General features: G+C 53.7%; 1 pseudogene; it reads left to right on the forward strand.

Moving 5' to 3' along the window:
* Positions 1-358: 358 nt before the first annotated feature.
* LOC101019714 lies at positions 359-1678 on the forward strand (annotated as a pseudogene).
* The last annotated feature ends 21160 nt before the right edge of the window (positions 1679-22838 follow it).

The raw sequence follows: 22838 nt of genomic DNA on the forward strand, positions 1-22838 counted from the left end.
GCGAGATCCATCATTTGCACATTCCAGCCTGGGCAACAAGGAAACTCTATCTCAAAAAAAAAAAGAAAAGAAAAAAGAAAGAAAGAAAAGAAAAAAAAAAGAAAAAAAGAAAATGTTTGAGAGTAATTTGAGCAGCATATATAAAAATCTTTTTTTTTTTTTTGAGATAGGGCCTTGCTCTGTCACCCAGGCTGGAGTGCAGTGCCTTGATCACAGCTCGCTGCAGCCTTGACCTCCTGAGTTCAAGTGATTCTCACACCTCAGCCTCCTGAGTAGCTGGGACTATAGGTGTGTGCTACCATGCCTGGCTAATTAATTTGTTTTTCTTTTTTTTTTTGGTAGAGACAGGGTCTCCCTAGGTTGCCCAGGCTGGTCCTGAACTCCTGGGCTCAAGGGATCCTCTCACCCTGGCCTCCCAAAGTGTTGCGATTTCAGGTGTGAGCCACCACACCCGGACCAAAATATTGAACATGCAGCACCGATTCAGCAACCCCATGTGTGGGATCTGACAGATGCACTCATAGAAATTTGGCGGTCGCGGGCTATGGAGGGTAGCTCCTCAGATAGCGGAGCGCCGCCCGAGGGGCTGGCGGAAGAGGCCGAGCCTCAGGGCGCCGCCTGGAGCGGGGACAGTGGCACCGTGTCCCAGAGCCGCAGCAGCGCCTCGGGGCGTGGGAGGACGAGGGCGCGGAGGACGGTGCGCCGGGCCGCGACCTGCTGCTGCTACGCCGCCTGCCTGCTGTCCCGGGCCGGGGCACGGCCCGAGGTCGAAGCCCTGGACGCGAGCCTGGAGGATCTGCTCACCAGAGTGGACGAGTTCGTGGACATGCCGGACATGCTTCGCGGCGACTCGTCCCCAGTCGTCAGCCAGGGCGTGCCGCGCATCCACGCGAAGGCCGCCGAGATGCGGCACATCTGCAGCAGGATCCACCGGCTGGAGGCCTTCGTGAGGATGGCGGGCGGCCGCCTAGCCAGGATGGAGGAGCAGGTCACCAAGGCCGAGGCCGAGCTGGGCGCCTTCCCCAGGGCGTTCAAGAAGCTCCTGCACACGATGAACGTGCCCTCGCTCTTTAGCAAGTCTGCTCCCTCGAGGCCACAGCAAGCAGGCTACGAAGTCCCCGTCCTGTTTCGGACCGAACACTACTTCCCTTGTTGTAGTGAAAGGCCTCAGCTCTGACGGCCTGACCACTGCGGCAAGAGGACCCCAGCTGAGGTGCTTACCTCCAGTACGAAGTGAATTGCAAATCCTGCTCATGGACATACATGATGTTGGAGTGTGGGATTTCAAGGTTTACGTTCTGCACACTCTCCGCAGTATATTCGTGATTCAGTGTAGAATGTATAGACTTTATGCCTTCCAATTTTAAAAAAAGGGACGGGGTCTTGCTATGTTGCCCAGACTGGCTGGAAACTCCTGGACTCAAGTGATCATTCCACCTCAGCCTCCCCGGTAGCTGGGACTCCAGGGTCGCCACCGCGCCCAGCCTGTGTCTTCCAGCTCTAATCAGAAAACTGCTTGGCGAGGACATGGGGAATCAAACTGAATGAACTTTGCACGGTGGCAAAACTGTTATTTTTATGGATTTTACTACACGGCGTTACCTTTTCAAGATTTATATGTCTGTATAATCATAAGAAAATTGAGCCGTTAAAGCCTTGTTATTATTCAAAAAAAAAAGAAATTCATAATGATAAATATTCAAGAATGTGAATTGCCATATTAATTGTAAGGACAAAAATTGGAGACAACACAGAGGTTCATCAAAGGGGAGTGGCTAAATCAGCTGTGGTCCATCCACAGGGTGAATACTACCTCGGAGAAGAAAGAATGGGTTTTGTGTTTTAGGTTGAATCATCTGAAATTGCTAACATTTGACCATTTTTGACTTACAAAATGGCAAGATGGCAATTTCAGATGAGTCAATCTAATACTATGCACTTGTATTAGAGTAGATTGAGCTCTGGTAAGAAACAGACCCAGGCCGGACATGGTGGCTCACGCCTGTAATCCCAGCACTGTAGGAGGCCGAGGTGGGCCCATCACTTGAAGTCAGGAGTTCAAGACTAGCCTGGCCAACATGGTGAAACCCCATCTCTACTAAAAATACAAACATTAGCTGGGTGTGGTGGCAGGCACCTGTAATTCCAGCTACTCAGGAGGCTGAGGCAGGAGAATCGCTTGAACCCGGGAGGTGGAGGTTGCAGTGAGCTGAGATCATGCCACTGCATTTCAGCCTGGGCAGCACAGTGAGACTCCATCTCAAAACAAAAACAAAAACAAATAGACCCAAATATGTACTGGTCTTCCATGAGGTCATTCAGGGACCCATGCTGAGGAAGCATCTGCATCTTCAACACAGGTTTTCCCATGCCTGTCGTGTTTAACTCCATCCCAGCTGACATAACATCTGAGCATGTGGCACAGTCCTCGGCCTATAGTGAGTGCTGGATAAATATGAATGTGGCAGCAGAGATACTCATCATGTCTCCTTCCTTTGCAACAGAATCCTAACTTAGCACCTGCTTAAGGGGAGACTGGGTGGTACATTTGGATTAATCTAAGTCATTTGCATTGGCCCTGTTCTCTTGCCAGTGATTGATTTCCACACAGAAACTGCCAGCACCCCATGGTGTCCACCCAGTCTTACATGCGGACACACGGTCCCAGCTTTCGTCTCTCTTTGCCTGGTAGCTTTCTCTGGCAACCGGAACTAGCTCTGTGACTGTGTGTCCTGTAGGCTGGAAGTGCCAGAGACTTAAGGCCCACACTCCAGTGTGGCTTTCAACCAAAGACGGACAACACTGACTACCTGACTCCTCAGGCGTGGTAACCCTGACGTGAGTGTTCCATGCTGTCACGCAGAGCTCCCTAGTGGGATAATGCTCCAATTGCCCGCAGGGGCAACTTACCTGGTAATTGGCTATTTCCTCACCCAAATCTCATCTGAATTTTAATTTCCATAATCCCCGTGTGTCAAGTGGGGGACTAGGTGGAGGTAATTGGACCATGAGGGTGGTTTCCTCCATGCTGTTCTTGTGATAGTGAGTCTCACGGGAGCTGATGGTTTTAGAAGCATCTGGCATCTCCCTTGCTTTCACTCACTCCATCCTGTCACCCTGTGAAAAAGGGGCCTGGTTCTCCTTCGCCTTCCACCATGATTGTAAGTTTCCTGACGCCTCCCCAGCAACGTGGAACTGTGAGTCAATTAAACCTCTTTCCTTTGTAAATTGCCCAGTCTCGGGCAGTTCTTTATAGCAGCATGAGAACAGTCCAATACACTGGCAGATTGTATTTCTCTGTATGCTCTTGTCGCAGTGTGCCACTGACCTTCCTCCGCCCTTGAACCTGGGCAGACCTTCATACCTGATGGCCGAAGCGATATTGCAAAATTTCTGAGGCTGCTCATAACAGGACACATGGCTTCCACCTGGCATTCTCTCCCCCCTTCTCTCTTTCTCTCTTGATGCTTGTCCGTGGAACCCAGCCTCATCATGTTGAGGAGCCCATGCCACCAGGAGAGGCCACGCGTGAGGGATTTTGGCTGACAGCCCCACCTAGGCCCCTAATGGATGGCCGGCATGGGTGAGTGGCAGCCTTCAGATGACGCCAGCCCCTAGCCTTTGAGTTTTGCAGCGGGAGTCCCAGACATTGTGGCATGGAGTCAATTCACCCTTGCTGTCTGCAGTCCTGAGCCATAGAAATCATGAGAAGTAGGCCGGGCGTGGTGGCTCAAGCCTGTAATCCCAGCACTTTGGGAGGCCGAGACGGGTGGATCACGAGGTCAGGAGATCGAGACCATCCTGGCTAACACAATGAAACCCCGTCTCTACTAAAAATACAAAAAAATTAGCCGGGCGTGGTGGCGGCGCCTGTAGTCCCAGCTACTTGGGAGGCTGAGGCAGGAGAATGGCGTGAACCCGGGAGGCGGAGCTTGCAGTGAGCCGAGATCGCGCCACTGCACTCCAGCCTGGGCGACAGAGCGAGACTCCGCCTCAAAAAAAAAAAAAAAAAGAAATCATGAGAAGTAACAAAGAATTATTGTTGTTTTAAGCTACTAGATTTTGGGGTCATTTTGTTACACAGCAATAAATAACCGATACAACCATGCGCCTTTTTATTTTTTTTTGAGACAAAGTCTCGCTCTGTCACCCAGGCTGGAGTGCAATGGCAGGATCTCAGCTCACTGCAACCTCTGCTTCCTGGGCTCAAGTGATTCTCCTGTCTCAGACTCCCGAGTAGCTGGCACAACAGGTGTGCACAACCATGCCCAGCTAATTTTTTGTATTTTTAGGAAAGACAGGGTTTCACCATGTTGGCCAGGTTAGTCTCAAACTTCTGACCTCAGGTGATCTGCCCGCCTTGGCCTCCAAAAATGCTGGGATTACAGGCATGAGCCACCGTGCCAGGAGTGCCATGCACCTTTTATTTGTTGCTTCTCCTTCCTTATTTCCCCACTCCCCTTCTCGTTTTTCGTAGGATCACCTCCCAAATCAACCATCTACACTCTGGTTCTTATCTCAGTGTCTTTCTGGGGGAAACCAGTCAAGGCACACATTATTTGGAAAAGATACACATAGAAAAAGGACAAACAGACAATTACTGACTTCTTTGGGAGTGAGTTCAACAATCAGAAACTTTACTTTGTATTCAATACATGTCTGAATTATGTACATTTTCAACAATTCTTCATTATACATTATACAGGGTCTGCTCTGTCTCCTAGGCTGGAGTGCAGTGGCACGATCATGGCTCACTGCAGCCTCAATCTCCCAGGCTCAAGTGATCCTCCCACTCCAGCTTCCCAAGTAGCTGGGACTACAGACATGTGCCACCATGCCCAGTTATCTTTTTAATATTTATTTATTTATTTATTTATTTATTTATTTAGAGACAGAGTCTCACTCTGTCACCCAGGCTGGAATGCACTGGCATGATCTTGACTCACTGCAAGCTCTGCCTCCTGGGTTCATACCATTCTCCTGCCTCAGCCTCCCAAGTAGCTGGGATTACAGGCACCCGACACCACATCCGGCTAAATTTTTCTATTTTTTAGTAGAGACAGGGTTTCACCGTGTTAGCCAGGATGGTCTTGATCTCCTGACCTCGTGATCTGCCCGCCTCGGCCTCCCAGAGTGCTGGGATTACAGGCGTGAGCCACCGTGCCCAGCCTATTTTTTCTATTTTTGTAGAAATATTTTGTAGAAATACTATGTAGAAATATTTTTGCTGTGTTGTCCAGGCTGGTCTCAAACTCCTGGCCTCAAGTGATCCTCCCACCATGGCCTCCCAAAGTGCTGGGATTATAGGTATGAGCCACTACACCCAGCCTATCATTAAAAGTTTTGTTTTAATTTTAATTTTTGTGAGTACATAGTAGTGTATATACTTTCATTTTAAAAAATACAAAAAAGGCCGAGTGCAGTGGTTCACACCTGTAACCCCAGTACTTTGAGAGGCTGAGGTGGGTAGATCACCTGACGTCAGGAGTTTGAGACCAGTCTGACCAACATGGCGAAAAACCCTGTGTCAGCTAAAAATACAAAAATTAGCTGGGCATGGTGGCTCACACCGGTAATCCCAGCTACCCCGGGAGGCTAAGGCAAGAGAATCGCTTGAAAACCGGAGACAGAGATTGCAGTGAACCGAGTTTGTGCCACTGCATTCCAGCTTGAGTGACAGAGGGAGACTGTCTAAAAATAAATAAATAAATACAATAAAAATATGAAACATTTCCATGAAACCCCGAGTCATAAATTTCATGGTACACATAAAATGTGCCATTGTCAGCATTCTAAGTGTGCAGTTAAGTGGCTTTAGGGACATTCACATTGCTGTGTAGCCATCATCAACGTCCATCTCCAGGACTTTTTCACCAAAAAAAAGGCTGAAACTCCGTACCTAAGAAATGCTCACTCCCGCGGAGCTTGCAGTGAGCTGAGATCCGGCCACTGCACTCCAGCCTGGGCGACAGAGAGAGACTCCGTCTCAAAAAAAAAAAAAAAAAAAAAAAAGAACTGCTCACTCCCCAATCCCTCCTCCCACAGCCCCTGGCAGCCTCCATTCTACTTTCTGCCTCTATGAATTTGACATGAATTTGACTGATCTAGGGACCTCATGTAAGTGGAATCAAAATGACAGTATTTGTCCTTTTGGTTTACCATTTGGCTTATTTCTTGCAGTACAGTGGTTTCTTAGAGTGGTTTCCCAGGCTCACTCTTGTGGTCACTACCACCGATGGCCATGCTCCCTGGCACAAAACCTGCACCTGCCCTGTGCAGGTGTGGCTGGTGGACGTGGCTGGGGAGCAGGGTGGGCAACCGTGGCAGGACCAGACACTTCGTTCCGGACCAGCTCTCTGCACGGCCCCTTCCCCAGTCCTGAGCAGAATTGCCGGGCGAGGGTTAATCAACATTCAGTCATGTTTCCAAGTTTAAATGGAGCATTTGTTTAATTATGTGTAAGTAGCAATACATTGTGGCCATTATCTAAATCACTATTTTATTTCCTGGATGTGGTTTCATAATGCAGGGTTTCTGCTGCAGCCTAGCATCATTAACAGAGAAGAGTTAATGAATATAAAAGCGTAAAGGCTAATTACACTTTAATTTACAATCATGGTCTCATTTTGGGACCACATGAAATCTGTTTTGAAAACAATTAAAAAAAAAAAAACCCACTCTTGCCCTGGTAAGTGGAGGGACCCCGGCCAGGAGCTCAGCTCTGGCTGCCGTGTGGTGACTGAGCAGCGTGGGCTGGCACCAGTCCCCGCCCTGGCGCCATTACTGGGAGGCTGACGAGGCCAAGTTCAGCGCCCTGTGACTCTGCCTTTTGTTTCCAGCAATTTTCCTCCCGCCTTCAATGACTGCTTGTGTGGCTGCCTTCGAGAATTGGGGGACCCCATCTGCAGCCCCTGTGGTGTGCCCATGTTGCTTTCATGTGGCCTCACCTAGAGGGAAGCCGGTTGAAATTACCTGGCTTTTTCAAAACCAGGTGGGGAGGAGGGAGTTGGGGTCAGGGACACTGACGGTTACAGGGTTTCTGCTGTGAACCAGTACTATGCTGGGTACTCGTACATATATTATTTATTCCTTGAAATTGCCTATCAATGGCAATTAGTCTCCCAGAGATTTGAATTAGTCCCTCTGAAATGTTTAATGGAACCACAGAATGATTAACTTTCTTAGGTATAATAATGGCATATGTAGAAGGCTGTCTATTTTTAGGAGATGAAAAGAAGTTTGGGGGTGAAAGGTCCTGGGTCAGGGAGGGAAAAATAATAATAAATAATTATATAATAATTATTACATTAATATTATAACTAAAAATTATAATAACCAATATATTTTATATTAATATATAGACTATTAAAATTAATATAATAATATAATTAATAATTATAATAATCGATTTATTAATATATAAAATATATTGGTTATTATAATTATGTTATAATAATGTAATTGTTAGATATACGGTGAGACAGAGACAAAGAGAAAGAGATAAATGGTAAAACAAAATAAGTGGGCAAACTGAATCATATTGATTCTAGGTGGAGGGTATACAGGTGTTCATTGTACTTCCAACTTCTCTATGTTTTGAAAATTTTTATAATAAAAATTAGGAAGACAAACATTGTCCCCACAGGCCACCACAACTTGCTTTGCCTTCTTTACTTGTTAAATAAACCTCTTTTCTTCCAACTGAGAAAAGGTCCATTTGATCAAACCCAGTCTTTGTATGATTTTATGATTTTTTTTTTTTTTTTTTGGGACAGAGTCTTGCTCTGTCACCCAGGCTGGAGTGCAGTGGTGTGATCTCAGCTCACTGAAACCTCTGCCTCCCTGGTTCAGGTGATTCTCCTGCCTCAGTCTCCCGAGTAGCTGGGACTACTACAGGCATGTACCACTGTGCCCAGCTAATTTTTGTATTTTAGTAGAGATGGGGTTTCACCATGTTGGCCAGGCTCGTCTTGAACTCCTGACCTCAAGTGATCCGCCTGCCTCGGCTTCCCAAAGTGCTGGGATGACAGGTGTGAGCCACCGCGCCCGGCGAGAAACCTACAACTGTTTTGATAGAAGAAAATAACTGTGATAGAACGACTGATAAAAGCGGGGTGAAAATTGCATAGGTAGCATGATCTTGACAACGTGAGAAAAATAGACATGCAATGACAAATCTGAAAAGCATCACACATTTTGTTACAATTCAAACAATCATGTGCATTTTAATACTTCCTGTATTTCTAGCCAGATTTGGGAGGATCTGCCCAGCTCACAAATCCACGCATAGGCACCCAGGGCTTCCGCAGCCCTGTGGCTCCGCCCCCTGAAACACAGCTGACTGGATGAGAACAAGCTCTGGTACCCAAACCGGACCAATCCGAATGCCCTCCCCGGGAGGCGGAAATCGCAGACTCAGTCTGCGCATCTGGGAACCGTCTGGGCTGTCTCTGTCCCAGGATTGGGAAGCCGGGGTGCGGGCGAACACGGAGCAGACCCCACACACGGAAGCAGGAGACAGCGGGGGACCCCTGGGGGACCAGCGAGCCTTTCCTGATGCTGGCTCCAGGCCACGGCCCGCCGTGGAATTTCAGGAGACCCCCCCGTATTGTTTAAGTTCCCTGTTAAAATCTTTTGTCTGGCTTGAGTAGGTTTCTGTCACAACCCAAACAGTTCTAACAGAGTGAGCATGCCTTATTTTAATAGGACGAAGGAAAAGAATAGGAACCACGAGCGATTGCTCACTGGGCCGGACACCCCATGCCGTGCCACACCCCCGCCTGGGGAAAGGCCCTCAGATCATGTCCGGCTCTCCCGCTTTGCCCTGTGTGGCGAGGCCCGCCCAGCAGCTGAGTTTCCCAGGCCTCCCAGAAAGGCCAGTGGGAGATACTGGAGGTCCCCAGTGGGGTGGGAGGATGGGGTAAGCCAAGCTATTTCTCCCACTCTGGCTGTGCCATGTGCAGGTGGACAGTGGCTGCATCTCCTCTGCAGCTCGGGCTCCCCTCCGGTGGGTCCTCCCAGCCTCCAGCGTGTTCCAGGTGGTCCTGCAAACCCCATCTCTTCCTTTTGTCTCCTCGTGCCCGGGGGAGAGTGGCTTCCTGCTATGGTAATTCCTGGGCCGCTACCCATCCTCTCTGGCTTCTCGGCTCTTCTGGTTGTGTGTATCGCATTTCCCCTGTTTGCATACCGTCTTCCCGGTTGGACGCCGACTGATACATATATGTTAACTCATTTCATCCTTGAAACACCCCTCTGAAGGTGGTATTAGGATCCTCACTTTGCACAGGAGGACACCAGTGCTCAGAGAAACGAAATAATGTGCCCCAAAGTCACTCAGTCTGTCCCAAAGCTCTGAATCCAAGCTTTTATCACTACATTTCACTCTACTGCTCTTTATTTATTTATTTTTAAGGGACAGAGTCTTGCTCTTTTGCCCAGACTGGAGTTCAGGGGTGTGATCATAGCTCACTGCAGCCTTGAACTCCTGGACTCAAGTGATCTTCCCACCTCAGCCTCCTGAGTAGTTGGGATTGCAGGCAGTCGCCACTACGCCAGCTGATTTGTGAAATTATTTGTAGAGACGGTCTTGCTATGTTGCTCAGGCTCAAACTCCTGGCCTCAAGCGATCCCCTTGCCTTAGCCTCCCCAGGTGGTTGGATTACAGGCATGAGCCATTGGGGTCACCCTGGACTGCTTTTTAGAATCATCTGTATAGTTAGAAGGAAAAATTATTTGAAAAACTTGCCAAAACATCCCCACCTCTAGGCTCTTTCTGCCCTCCCAAGCTGGGCCGATGCAGGACTGATGAGAAGGCTCTTGGGGGTGGGGGTACCGAAGGCCTGGGAAGGGGTCCTCAGCAAGCCCAACCTCTCCCAGGCCCGGGACAGTGCAGGGACAGGCCTTCGAGTCCCATGCTTCTCCTTACTAGCAGTGAGACCTTGGGCATGTGGCCTGCCCTCTCTGAGCCCCCTCTCTCTCCTCTCTCACTTGAGAGAAGTCACATCTGGATGGTGAGCTTCCCTCGGGTCTCCTAGCTCCCAGAGGAGCCTGGGACAGAACAGGCCTTGGGCAGTGATGCTTGAGTGACCTCAGGTCTTTTGCCAGAGTCCCCTGGCTCTGGGGCCACAGCTGCCTGTGCACGAGTGGAGGCAGGCAGGGAGGTGGATACTGCATGAGATTTAGTCACTGTGGGCCTTGCAAGGTCCATGGGCAGCTTTACCTGCTCTACTTATTTACTCAAGAGGTATTTTGTTTTTCTTCGAAAAGAAAAACAAAAGATAAGGTTCATCTATCATAGCCATGAAACGTTGGGCTTGAAGGGCTGGTCGTATTTTTTTCTGACATCGTGAAATAAAATGCATAACTACTAAAGTAAAAATGCTCATGGGAGACCCTGGGACACCACCCCTCCCACCCAGTCATTAGCAATATGGGCTTGGGAGCCATCTGGCTCCAAGTTGTGCCTCCCTTTGTTAGCTGGGCAACACTGGGCAGGTGGCTTCCCCGCTACAAGCCTCAGTTTTCTTATCTATAGAATGGGATCCTTGGCTGGGCTCAGTGACTCACGCCTGTAATCCCAGCATTTTGGGAGGAGGCAGGAGGATCGCTTGAGGCCAGGAATTGGAGACCAACCTGGGCAACATAGTGAGACACCCCCCATCTCTACTAAATAAATAAATAAATAATAAAATGGCAGGGAGATCATCATGATGCCTGTCTCGGGTTATTGCCAGGATTCCTTCAGCTAATTCAGAGCCCCAGATAATGGGGCAAGAGGCCCTCGTGCCTGCAGTTACTGATATGTTTTTGTTATTTTTTCATTACCATCACCAGCAGCATCAGCGGGCCCTGCGGGTGTTTAGGAGGGCCAGAGTCCAGGGGTTCCCAGGTGGGGGGTCAGGCTGGGCACTGGCTGAGGGGGGGCTCGGTTCCCTACTGTGGCTGCCACCGCCACTATCGCTGAGGGCTGGAACTTCGCCCCACAGCCCCCAAGGAGATCCAGATTTGCAAGCCTGCAGGCGGAGCGTTCACTGGGGCTGCTGACTCGGGCACTTTGCAACACTGGCTTCACTGCCACCAACGGTTTTGGGGGTTGGGAGGTTCCTGACTTTCTGCTGACCTTCCTGTACCCCAGCCCCTCAGTTCCTCTGCTCAAGCCTGACTGCCCCTCCCCCACTCCATGTGCACCCAAAGAAGATTTCCCCTTCTGGGCACCTGGGGAGTCGGCTGGAGTCTGCGTTCTGGCATCAGAGGCAGCTGGGCGCAGATCCTGTCCCACCGTGCGGAAGGACACTGTGCACACTGCTTAACTTCTCTGAGCCTCAGTCGTCAGGGGAAAGATGGTGACGATGAGGATGGTGACCATACCCACCTTGTGGTCTCAGCTGTGCACCAAGTCCTTTCTCATCCCTTTGATGGGTGCTGGTGGGTGGGGGTGGCATGTGGCCCTGGGGATGCAGGCAGGAGCCCTCATGGGCCTGCCAGTCTAGGGAGGGTGGGGCTGGTACAATAACCACCACCTGCTGAGCCCTCGCCTTGGGCAAAGTGTGGTGCTGAGGGCCGGCTGGCAGTGGCTGCACCTCACCAGGCACCTCTGGGGTGGGCACTGTGATGGCCCCAAGTCAAAGCTCACACACTGGGAAGGGCAAAGCAGGGATTTTTTTTTTTTTTTAGACAAAGTCTTGCTCTGTTACCCAGGCTGGAGTGCAGTGCTGTGACCTTGGCTCACTGCAATCTCTGCCTCCCGGGTTCAAGTGATTCTCATGCCTCAGCCTCCTGGGAGTAGCTGGGATTATAAGTGACTGCCACCACATCCAGTTCATTTTTGTGTTTTTAGTAGAGACGTGGTTTCGCCGTGTTGGCCAGGCTGGTCTCAAACTCCTGACCTCAAGTGTTCCGCCCGCCTCAGCCTCCCAAAGTGCTGGGATTACAGGCATGAGCCACCTCTCCCAGTCCCGCAGCAGGGATCTGAACTTGCTGGGCTTGGCTGACTCAGGGCATGGGTACCTTCTTGCAGAGGTGCCACATGGGTACCTAGTCTCTGTGACATCTCTGCCTGCCACAGTTTCTTCCACCACACCCTGTTGCAGAGTTGGGTGAGGATTCCTGGGGGTGAAGTGTGCCACCAGCCCAGACTCAGTGTCAGTCGCCCCTCGAGGGTTGTGGTCCAAACTGGAGGAGCCCTCTTGATACGTTTGAAAGTTCAGAATCTCCAGTGTTTGAGGATGGGACACATGTGATGTTGTCCCAGGGGGCAGTGCACTCCCACTGTCTGCTGGCAGGAGGCCCTCTCATCGTGCCTCGGTTCCTCTCAAGGCTGATGAGATGAGCAGCTCCTTGCACCTGTTGGCCAGAGTCCCCTAGAGCTGCAGTGCACAGTTATGCAAGTTGTCTCGCTCTGTCGCCCAGGCTGGAGTGCAGTGGCCGGATCTCAGCTCACTGCAAGCTCCGCCTCCCGGGTTCACGCCATTCTCCTGCCTCAGCCTCCCGAGTAGCTGGGACTACAGGCACCCGCCACCATGCCCAGCTAATATTTTGTATTTTTAGTAGAGATGGGGTTTCACCATGTTAACCAGGATGGTCTCGATCTCCTGACCTCATGATCTACCTGCCTCGGCCTCCCAAAGTGCTGGGATTACAGGCATGAGCCACCGCTCCCGGCCAACAATTTTCTTAAAGATGGGAATAAAGTGGAAGTAAGGGTGCCTTTTCATAATTCTCACAGAGATGCCACATGGATCAGAATCGTTTCTACTTTGGGAGAATGACACCTCAAATCTGGGGAACTCCCACTCATCTCTCTAAGTCCTGCTCCCATGACCCCTGCCTGGGAAGCCTCTAGCCTCTGTGTTGGAGTCACTGCTCACTTCCCTACCTAGGGTCCCTCAGCCCGTTCAAACCGCATGCCAGGCTGGGAGCTGCTGGGGGCAGTGATGGTTGCATCGAATTGGTAGGTCACCCACCCCTGGCCTTAGCCTTTGCCCAAGGAGAGAGTTCATGGGCATCCCACGAGGTCCAGCCTTGGTGCCAATGAGGAGACTCTATGAGACTTCCTGGGCAGCTGGAGGTGGGAGGGCCGGCCAGGCTCCACCTCCTCCCCACCATTTTATTTTATTATTTATTTGTTTTTGAGACAGAATCTTGCTCTGTTGCCCAGGTTAGAGTGCAGTGGTGTGATCTCAGCTCACTGCAACCTCCACCTCCTAGGTTCAAGCGATTCTCATGCCTCAGCCTCCCAAGTAGCTGGGATTTTACAGGTGCACGCCACAACGCCCAGCTAATTTTTTTTTTTTTTTTTTTTGAGATGGAATCTCGCTCTCGTTGCCCAGGCTGGAGTGCAATGGCGCGATCTTGGCTCACTGCAACCTCTGCCTCCCAGATTCAAGTGATTCTCCTGCCCCCGCCTGCCAAGTAGCTGGGATTACAGGTGTGTGCTACCACACCCAGCTAAGTTTTGTATTTTTAGTAGAGGCAAGGTTTCACCATGTTGGTCAGGCTGGTCTCGAACTCCTGACCTCAGGTGATTCTCCAGTCTCGGCCTCCCAGAGTGCTGGGATTACAGGTGTGAGCACCACACCCGGACAACACCTGGCTAGTTTTTATACTTTTAGTAGTGATGGGGTTTTGCCATGTGGCCCAGGCTGGTCTTGAACTCCTGGACTCAAGTGATCCACCTGCCTCGGCCCCCCAAAGTCCTAGGATTACAAATGTGAGTGACCACGTCTGGCACATCTACCCCCATTTTACAGATAAGAACACCAAGGCTCAGAGCAGCGAAGGCCTTGCTCAGGGCCGCACAGAGAGTTAGGCATCTGGGCCTTCGGATCCCCCACTGAGGCTGGGCACACCTGCGTCCCACCGCATGGTGAGAAGTCAGTCAAGGTTGGTGAAGAAGGTGGCACTGGGGACAAAGAGGTGGAGTTATCCAGGCCACCACTCCGCCATCCATGGCCTGGAAGTCATTTCCGTCACAGACAGGGTGCCATTCCTTAGAGACTGATGATTTGGTGGAGCAGAAGGGGTCCAGGCTCAGGGTCTGGTGACCAGCGTGAAGACCCTGTATGTAGTTGCCTGGACCCCAAGTGACCCCCGCCCCTGCCTGCCTGGTTCCCCGTCGCCAGCCCCCTGCCATCGGGTCCACTTCATCCTTCTGAGATTTATTCTCGGGCCACAGAGCCTGGAAATAATTTGCTGACAGAGCCCCATCCCGGCAGGTGCTTTAATTGGTTTTGTGGGAGCAAATTTAGAGGGAAACAGAGATCATGGTGCTGCCGCCCATCTTTGCTCTTTAATGGGGGCTTCAGAGTGTTGGGGGTGGGGAGGAAAAGGCAGCTCCTCAGTGGAAAGCAGAGATCCTGGTTTTTCTCTGGGGGTGCAGGTGCTGGGGCCTGGGTGTCCTGGGCCAGGGGCAGTGGAACCAGGCCACCTGCTCTGGCCCTCGCTCAGCCTCAGCCTCAGGGCAGGGTGGCTTCTCATCCTCACAGTGCTGAGGGCAAGAGGAGACCTGGGGACAAAAGGGCCAGGGCAGGGCCAGGGCAGGCAGGGTTCCAGGTCCCAGACTCCCTCCTTCTGAAGGGGGCCCTCACTCTTGCCGGGTGCGCACCTTCTAAAACACAAATCAGGTGAGTCATTCCTTAGCTCCAACCCCTTCCATGGCTCTCCATTGTCCTCAGAATGAAGACAGCTTCCTTAGCTTGGCACTCAGGGTCCCTCGAGGCCCGACTGACCTCAGGTGACCTCTCCAGCTGTATAGTCCTTTGCGCCTATCCTCACCCACCCCCTCCCAATGGTCTTTAGTCTTCCCTGGTGGGCTCCTGTGTGTCCCACCCTATGCTAACCCCACAATTGTCCATGATCAAGGAGAGCACTGTTGCCTCATTTTACAGATGAGGAAAAGAAGGCTCAGAAAGGTTAAGACACCTCCCGGAGGTCACACAGCAGGGCAAGGACTTGAACCCAGGCCTGGCTGGCATACAAGTCCACACTTAACTAGTAAGTTATAGGTGGGACTAGCTGAGCTCCCTCTAAGCCCCATGCTTTCCCTTGAAATGCCCCTCTTGCATTTTTCTGCTGGCAAACTCCTACTCATCCTTCAAAGCCCGCTTGATATCACTTCCTTGAGAATCCTTGTCTGACTGACTACTCCCACCTCTAATCTTTCCTCTGGGCTTCCCAAGGCCCAGCCAAGCCTTTCAGCTCAGCTCTTATCTCTGGGTTTATCATTTTCTGTGTCAGTGTCTGTCTCTTCCACTTCCTGCCTCACCCCGGACTGGGAAATCTAGCGGATAATTGTCACTCATCCTACAGGGTAAGAGTTGCAGCCCTGGAAACTCTGATAGGTCCAAGATCCTGGGACCTGGGCTCTCATCTTACCTGTTGTATTGAGCAGCCTAGGCTGTAGCTGCTCTATGCAACCCTGAGCGAGGCCCTTTGCCTCGGCGGACTGAGTCTGCCCATCTGTAAAATGGGATGGTCAGCCTAGAGGCATCTGACACTTGGGAACTCTGAGGGATGTGGGCTGGAACCTCACACCATGTGGCCCATGCAAGTGTGACTCACATGACATATGTGTGGGTGGGTAGCCACGCCCCATGCCAGGGTGGGTCATGTCACGAGGTCATTGCTGATGCCTGGCCCAACCTGGGATCCAGGTGCTGGCAATGGACTGGGCTAGGAGGCCTGGGCAGAGCTGGGAAGTAATTACACTCGAGTCAGGGCTGGAATCTCAGCTCCGCCGCTCACCTGCTTCGTGTGAGCTCGGACAGGCCTGACCTCGCAGAGCCTCAGCTTCATCTGTAGAACCACGGGAACAATAACATTATTGTTATTGTTATTGTCATACGCCACAGAAGGACATATCTGTCACCAAGGGCCTGCATGTACGACAGTGGTCCCATAAGATCATGACACCGTATTTCTCCCGTACCGGTTCTATGAGTAGATACACAAATACTTCCCACCGTGCCAGTTGCCTACAGCATTCAGTCCAATGATAGGCGGCACTGGAGTGTAGCCCAGGGGCAAGAGCCCGGTGTGTAGGGGCCGCATCATCTCGGCTGGCGTAGGTCCACTCTATACTGTTCGCGACCGATGCATTTCTCAGAATGCATCCCTGTTGTTAAGGACACAGGACTGTCCGGCCACCCCAACAAGGCTGATTTGCTGAGGGTCACAGGAGAGACTCATGGCTGGCACCGAGCATGAGCTCCAGGGCCCTCACTGTTGTCATCTGCACAAGCCTTAAGTGCCACGTCCTGGCTGGGCCCGGTAGGTGGTGGTGGGCGGTGACTGAAGGATTCAGTCGAGAGGGACAACCAGGTGAATTCGCAGAGCTCAGGCCAGGACAGTGGGGCGGTGAGAGCCTTAGTTTCTGGGGTTTACGGTGGGGTTGGAGGCTGGGTCTCCACCGGCCTTTTCCCCGGGTGTGATTTTTCAAAGAATCCAGGACAGAGTTAAACAGGCAGGTGCAGTCCCTGAGGACAGATGGGCAGGATGTGGGTGAGGGGCTCAGAGGAGAGCTGGGGGCTGGGTGGAGGGAGAGGGGCAGAGCCCTCGGAATGAGTGGGTGGTGCTGGGAGATGAGCAGGGTCAGAGATCTGGAGACGGGCGGAAAGAGGTTGCAGGCCCGGTTCAGCTGCCCCAATTCCACATAAAACCAGTCAGCGCCCGGTCCTCGGCCTCAGTTTGCCTGTCTGTAAACGTGGAAACGGTTCCTCCCTATGGCAGCGTGGGGACGGGCCTCAGCTCCCCGGGCTCCGGCTATGCCGCCTGGACCCGGGCAGCTTAAACACTCCTTCCCCTTCCACGAGGACCGAGTCCGAGGCCTGAGCCGGGCCGGGCTGTCTGCTGCAGGGCGGTGACTTGGGGTACGAGCCCCCGGAGAAGGGAGAGACGAGCCGGGTACACAGCGGGGCTCCCGGGGCGTCCCGGGGCCAGGAATCCAGCTACGGAATCCGGTCCGTAGGTGGCGCCGCGAGGCTGCAGTTGGGCCTCTGTCGCCCAGGCCGAGGGTGGTGCGGAGCCGGGACCCGCGGGGCTTCTGGGTCCCGCGTGGCAGTCCCCACCGCCGTCGGTCCGCGGAGATCCCGTGTGTGTTTAGGGCACCCAGGTTTACACCCCGATGGGCCAAGGCCCAGAGCGACGCGCGGGCACCGGACGGGGTGCGAACCTGGGGCGGCCGGGCCCCCTCCCCTAACCCCTCCCCCCGATCTCCGCAGCTGCCACCGCTGGGCCTCGGCTGGGAAGGCTCCAGAAACGGGACCCCGTACCCTCGGGCCTTCCCAGCCGCGCGGGCGTGCGCGGGAGCCGAGGTCCGGGTGGCCGCTGGGGCAGGGGCCCCTGCGGGGAAGGGCGGCGCTCTGGGCTGTGTCCGCCGGGCGTGTGCGTGCGGGGAGGCCGTGGGCGCGGCGGGCAGGGGACCCTTCCTTTGTTCTCGCACCTCCTCCTCTGCGGGCCCGGGTCGGGGAGGACGCGAGGCCCAGGCCGAGCTGTGCGCGTGAGGACGAGAGCAACGGTGGGCAGGGACGGGCAGGCGCCCCTTCCTCCCGCTCAGCAACCCGCCTTCGGGCTCCCTGGCTGCTTCCCCGAGGGCAGCCTTGACTGGGAAATGTCACCCTACCCGGGAAGGTGAGCGACGTGTGCGCGTCTCTGTCATGCATCCTCCTGAGAACACGCCGCGCCTAGAGAAAGCCCTTTGATCCCCTCGCTAGCTTTTCCTTTTCTTGCTTTTTTTCTTTCTTTCTTTTTTTTTTTTTTTCCTTTTTTCGAGACGGAGTCTCCCTCTGTTGCCCAGGCTGGAGTGCAGTGGCGCGATCTCGGCTCACTGCAACCTCCGCCTCCCGGGTTCAAGCGATTCTCCTGCCTCAGCCTCCCGAGTAGCTGGGATTACAGGCCGCACGCCAACACTCCCAACTAATTTTGTATTTTTAGTAGAGACAAGGGTTTCAGCATGTTGGCCAGGCTGGTCTCGAACTCCTGACCTCAGATGATCCGCCCACCTTGGCCTCCCAAGGTGCTGGGATTACAGGTGTGAGCCACCGCGCCCGGCCCCCCTCGCTATCGTGGATGTGGAACCTCGTCCAAGTCGTGCAGCTGGAAAGAGGCATCGGAGCCTCTGGGGGCGTCCCTGACTCCAGGCTGGGCCGACTTAGCGGGTGTAGGGTTGGATCAACTTCCCCCAAACCAGCCACCACCAGGGAGCCCCTGGAGGGGTCGAGCTGCCTGTGCCTGGAGGTGGGGACCATAGGTCCACACAGCAAGCGCTGCCCAGGGCTGGGAGGCGCCCTGGAGGTTGGGGTGGGAGAGGAGGTTCAGAGATGAGCGAGGCCCCACCCGGCCAGGGAAGTCCCGACCAGCAGAGCAGGCGGACTTGTGGCTCATTCCCGTCGATGTGATCAGAGGAGGAGGGGGCAGGATGGTGGCCGTGCAGGAGCCAGAGCTTGGGGGCCCAGGCCTCAATGCCAGAAAAATAGAAATTTGGACTTTTCTTCCACAGGGGGCAGTTCTCCCTCAGCCCCCCGCCCCCAAGACACACACACACACACCCCCAACACACCACACAGCACACAGACACACACCAGACACATACACCATACACAGACACACATAGACACACGACACACACCACACACCACACACCCCCAGCACACAGACACACACACCACACACACACCACACAGACACACATACCACACATGGGACCTTTTATGACCGCACGCGCCATACACACCCGCACGCGCCACGCGCGCATCTCTTTTACCGGATCGCATCTGCCTGGTTCTCGTACGCCTGGACATGCGTAATGGACCGCACTTTTATGCCGCACTCCCCGCGCACCCCGCACTGGGATGCTTACGTACGCCTGCGCACGGACCGCGCCACGCATGGTCTTGCGTTATCTTTCGCGCACGCGCCACGCGCGCGCCGCACGCGCAGGACCGTGCATAAATGTACATTATACGCCGCGCTGCCTGGACCCTCACGCGGATGCGCACGCCACGCGGGACCGCCACCTGGGACAGATGACGCGCGCCTGGGACCTGGCTCTCATGCCTCGCACGTGCGCCACCACCGCGCACGCTGCGCCGCGCATGGTCTCGGGACCACCTGCCGCCGCGCCTGGACGTACGCCGTACCACCACGCCGCGCACACCGCCCGCGCGCACACACGCATACACGCCACGCGCGGACGTATGCCTGGACGCGCATAACGCGCACGCGCGCGCCATTGCTGGATGCGCGCACCGCGCACTGACCCACACACAGGCATACACACCACATACACGCACCACACTCCACACACACACGAGCAGAGCAAGGGACAGCCATGCTGTGTGATCTGGGAGGGTGGCTCACCCTCTCTGAGTTGTTTATAAGCGGTGGGACGAGCCTGCCAATCAGAGGGCGTGCAGATATGCTAGGTTCAGAAATGGACATGTGACCCTCTCCTGACCAATCAGAGGCTTTCCTGCTGGAAGGGCTGCTGGAAGCCACCTTCGCAGGGTTCTTCCCTTGGCTTTAGAGTCCCAAAGTGCTCTTTGACTTGAGCTGCTTTGCATTCTCTCTGTCCTGCCATAGAGAAAGTTCTGAGCGGCTCAGAAGTAATACTGACACTGTATGTAGCGCCCTTCCCACGCCAGCGGCCATTCCCCATGGGAGGGGCAGTGCTGGGGTGCCCTGGGTGACCAGGACGAGCCGCCGCCCCTCTGCAGGCATTAGTGCCCTTGTCTGTGAAATGGGGCGAGTAGTTCCTCTCTCAGGGCTGCTATGAGGACTGAGTCACCGCGGTGGCGGCCCGGCAGAAGGGGCAGGAGGGGCTGTTGGTCCTGGGGCAGGAGTGACAGGAGCAGCGATCAGTGGGCGCGGGAGGGGAGGTTCCCCTCCTTGACCCACGAGGCCTGGGTCTGGGCGAGCGCGGGCACAGCGAGGGCCGGCCGGAGGGAGGGAGTGCCGTGATGGAGGCCCCAGGATCCCCATCCTTGCCTTGACACAGATCAACGGAGGGGGACTGCAGTTTTGCTGGCGGCCCCACAGCCCCCTGCCTCCAGCCAGGGGACAAGGACCAGGAGGGATCCAGAGGTGAGAGAGGAGGTGCACAGTAGCTGCGGGGCCGGACCCTGGTGAAGGGAGATGCTGCCCCACACGGAGCCCCCGCCAGCCCCCAGATCACCAAGGCTGGAACCCCCCAGTGGCTCTGCTGGTCACGTCTGTGGGATCCCTGCTCACTCCTCTGTCCTCACCCCTTTCCTCTCCCCCTGGCCACCGGCAGCCTCCTCCTGCCTGCTCAGCCTGGGTCTCTTTCCCTTTGATCCACTCTCCAGGGGACCGCCAGGCAGCTCCCAAATCCAAACATGACCCTGAGTTGCCCTGGCTTGAAACCCAAGCATGACTCCCTGTCTCAGGCTGGACCAAGTCCTGAGTTCCTAAACCACCTTCAGGACTGCCCTGCACCTGCACCTTCCGCTCCTGCTGTGCCCTGATCCCATGTGCTGGGTGAACTGGGTTCTTCAGAGCCCTCCAGCCCTCGATGCCAACCCTGGAGCAGCAAGGCGAGGGGCACCCACGCCGGCGGCCATTCCCCATGAGAGGGGAAGTGCTGGGGGTGCCCTTGGCCACCAGGACGAGCCGCTGCCCCTCTGCCAGCCTTAGTGCCCTTGTCTGTGAAATGGGGCGAGCTGCTGTGAGGACTGAGTCTCTCTGAGCTCAGGATTTTCCCTTCTCTGAGCTCCAAAACCGTGGGCAAATCACACCCTCTCACTCTCAGCTTCCTGATCTACATGACAGGGATGATGATAGATACTTAACTCCTAGGGCAGTTGTGGAGCATTCAGCCCAGGGTCTGGCACCCTGAAAGGACCAAACCTGTGTGAGCCACAGTCTTATGGTTAATCATCAATGCCTGTCTAAGAAAGCCCCATTCCTCTTGAACCCACCTCTCCAGGAAGAGCTCACTGACACCTCCTCACATCCCCCCATCAGCCCTCTTTGTTCACCTCCCAAAGTGATGTACAAGAAATGAGTATTTGGGGGTATGTCTGTCATCACCCACTGGGGCTGCTTGTGTCTCCAGCTACCCCCACCGCTGAGGAATTCTGCCCCAGATAGCAGAGAGATGGGGGGCAGGGGACACATGGCCATGGGGACGGACAGCCCTGAGAGGGACTGGGGAATAGAGACATCGTTTTCAAATAACTGCAGCAATCAACAGAGACGCTACATCCCATCCCAGACAAAGGGAGGAGACCATGTGAGTCCTGAGTGAGGCAGAATTTGACTTGAGCCAAATAGCTTGGGCAGGGAGGTGAGCGCGATGGCCACAGGGAGGAGGTGGGTGATGAAAGAAAGCGCCCTGGCGAACTCGGATCCTTGCAAGGGCGCATCTTTTTGTTGTCTAGGCTGTTGAAAAATGTACTCTTTCCTCATCATCAGAAAACGAGAGAATGGAGCCGGGTGCAGTGGCTCACGCCTGTAATCCAAGCACTTTGGGAGTCCGAGGCCGGCAAATCACCTGAGGTCAGGAGTTCCAGACCAGCCGGGCAACATGATGAAACGCTGTCTCTATTAAAAATACAAAAAAAGTTAGCCAGGCGTCCGCATGCCTGTAACCCCAGCTACTCAGGAGGCTGAGGCAGGAGAATCGCTTGAACCTGGGAGGCAGAGGTTGCAGTGAGTCGAGATCACGCCACCGCACTCCAGCCTGGGTGCCAAGAGTGAAACTCTATCTCAAAATAAATAAATAAATAAATAAATAAATAAATAAATAAATAAATAAATAATCTTAAAGAAAGAAAGAAAGAAAAAACTAGAGAATGATGACTTCCGTTTACCACGTACCTGGTTTCCTGCCCTGTCTGTGATCCTGTTGCTGTTTGCTGTCAACTGTACCTGCTTCAGTGATATTGGAAGGGTTCGGGGAGGATGTGGGTTCCCTCCTTGCCTGCTCTGGGACTTCTCCTGTTTCTGGCCTGCTTCATCTCCACCCCCATCAGATCTGAACTCCTTGGGGGTGACCCCTACACCCTGCAGGGCTGAGCACTAGGAGGTGTGAGGGTTGCTGAAGGCTGGGGTTTGGTGCTTTTCCTTCATGCAGCAGTCATCATTTATTGAGCACCCACTGTTTGCCAGGTCCTTGGCTAAGCATTTCAAGTCCTGCTCCATGGGCCCAGTCATCTAGGGGCTGGACACTAACTACACATCGATTGTTTTCCAGAAGGATAGAAGCACATAGCAGGGCCTGGTCTCCACTGGGGGTGCCAGGAGCTAGGACCTCAAGGCTGAATGGATGAGGTGCCACCCAGGTGTGTGCTGGACCTGAACTGGGAAGGATGTGGCCTTTTTTTTTTTTTGAGACAGAATCTCGCTCTGTCACCCAGGCTGGAGTGCGGTGGCGCAATCTCGGCTCACTGCGACCTCCGCCTCCCGGGTTCAAGTGATTCTCCTGCCTCAGCCTCCTGAGCAGCTGGGACTACAGGCATGTGCCACCATGCCTGGCTAATTTTTTATATTTTTAGTAGAGATGGGGTTTCACCATATTGGCCAGGCTGGTCTTGAACTCCTGACTTCATGATCTGCCCGCCTTGGCCTCCTAAAGTACCGGGATTACAGGCATGAGCCACTGCGCCAGGCTAGGATGTGGCTTTTCGAGAAGAGAACAGGAGGACAAGCCATGGATCCAGGACTCCAAAAGCAGGTATATGGTGGGGATTGATGCAGGTGTGGCCTGCAGAGGATGGGTGCACAGGACCCTAGACCATGGGAAATACTTTGGGTTTTGTCTTTTAATAATAATTATTATTATTGTTTTTGGAGATGGGATCTCACTGTGTTGCCCAAGCTGGACT

The sequence above is a fragment of the Papio anubis genome, chromosome 13 (genome assembly GCF_008728515.1).
Source record: "Papio anubis isolate 15944 chromosome 13, Panubis1.0, whole genome shotgun sequence".
NCBI classification, from domain to species: domain Eukaryota; kingdom Metazoa; phylum Chordata; class Mammalia; order Primates; family Cercopithecidae; genus Papio; species Papio anubis.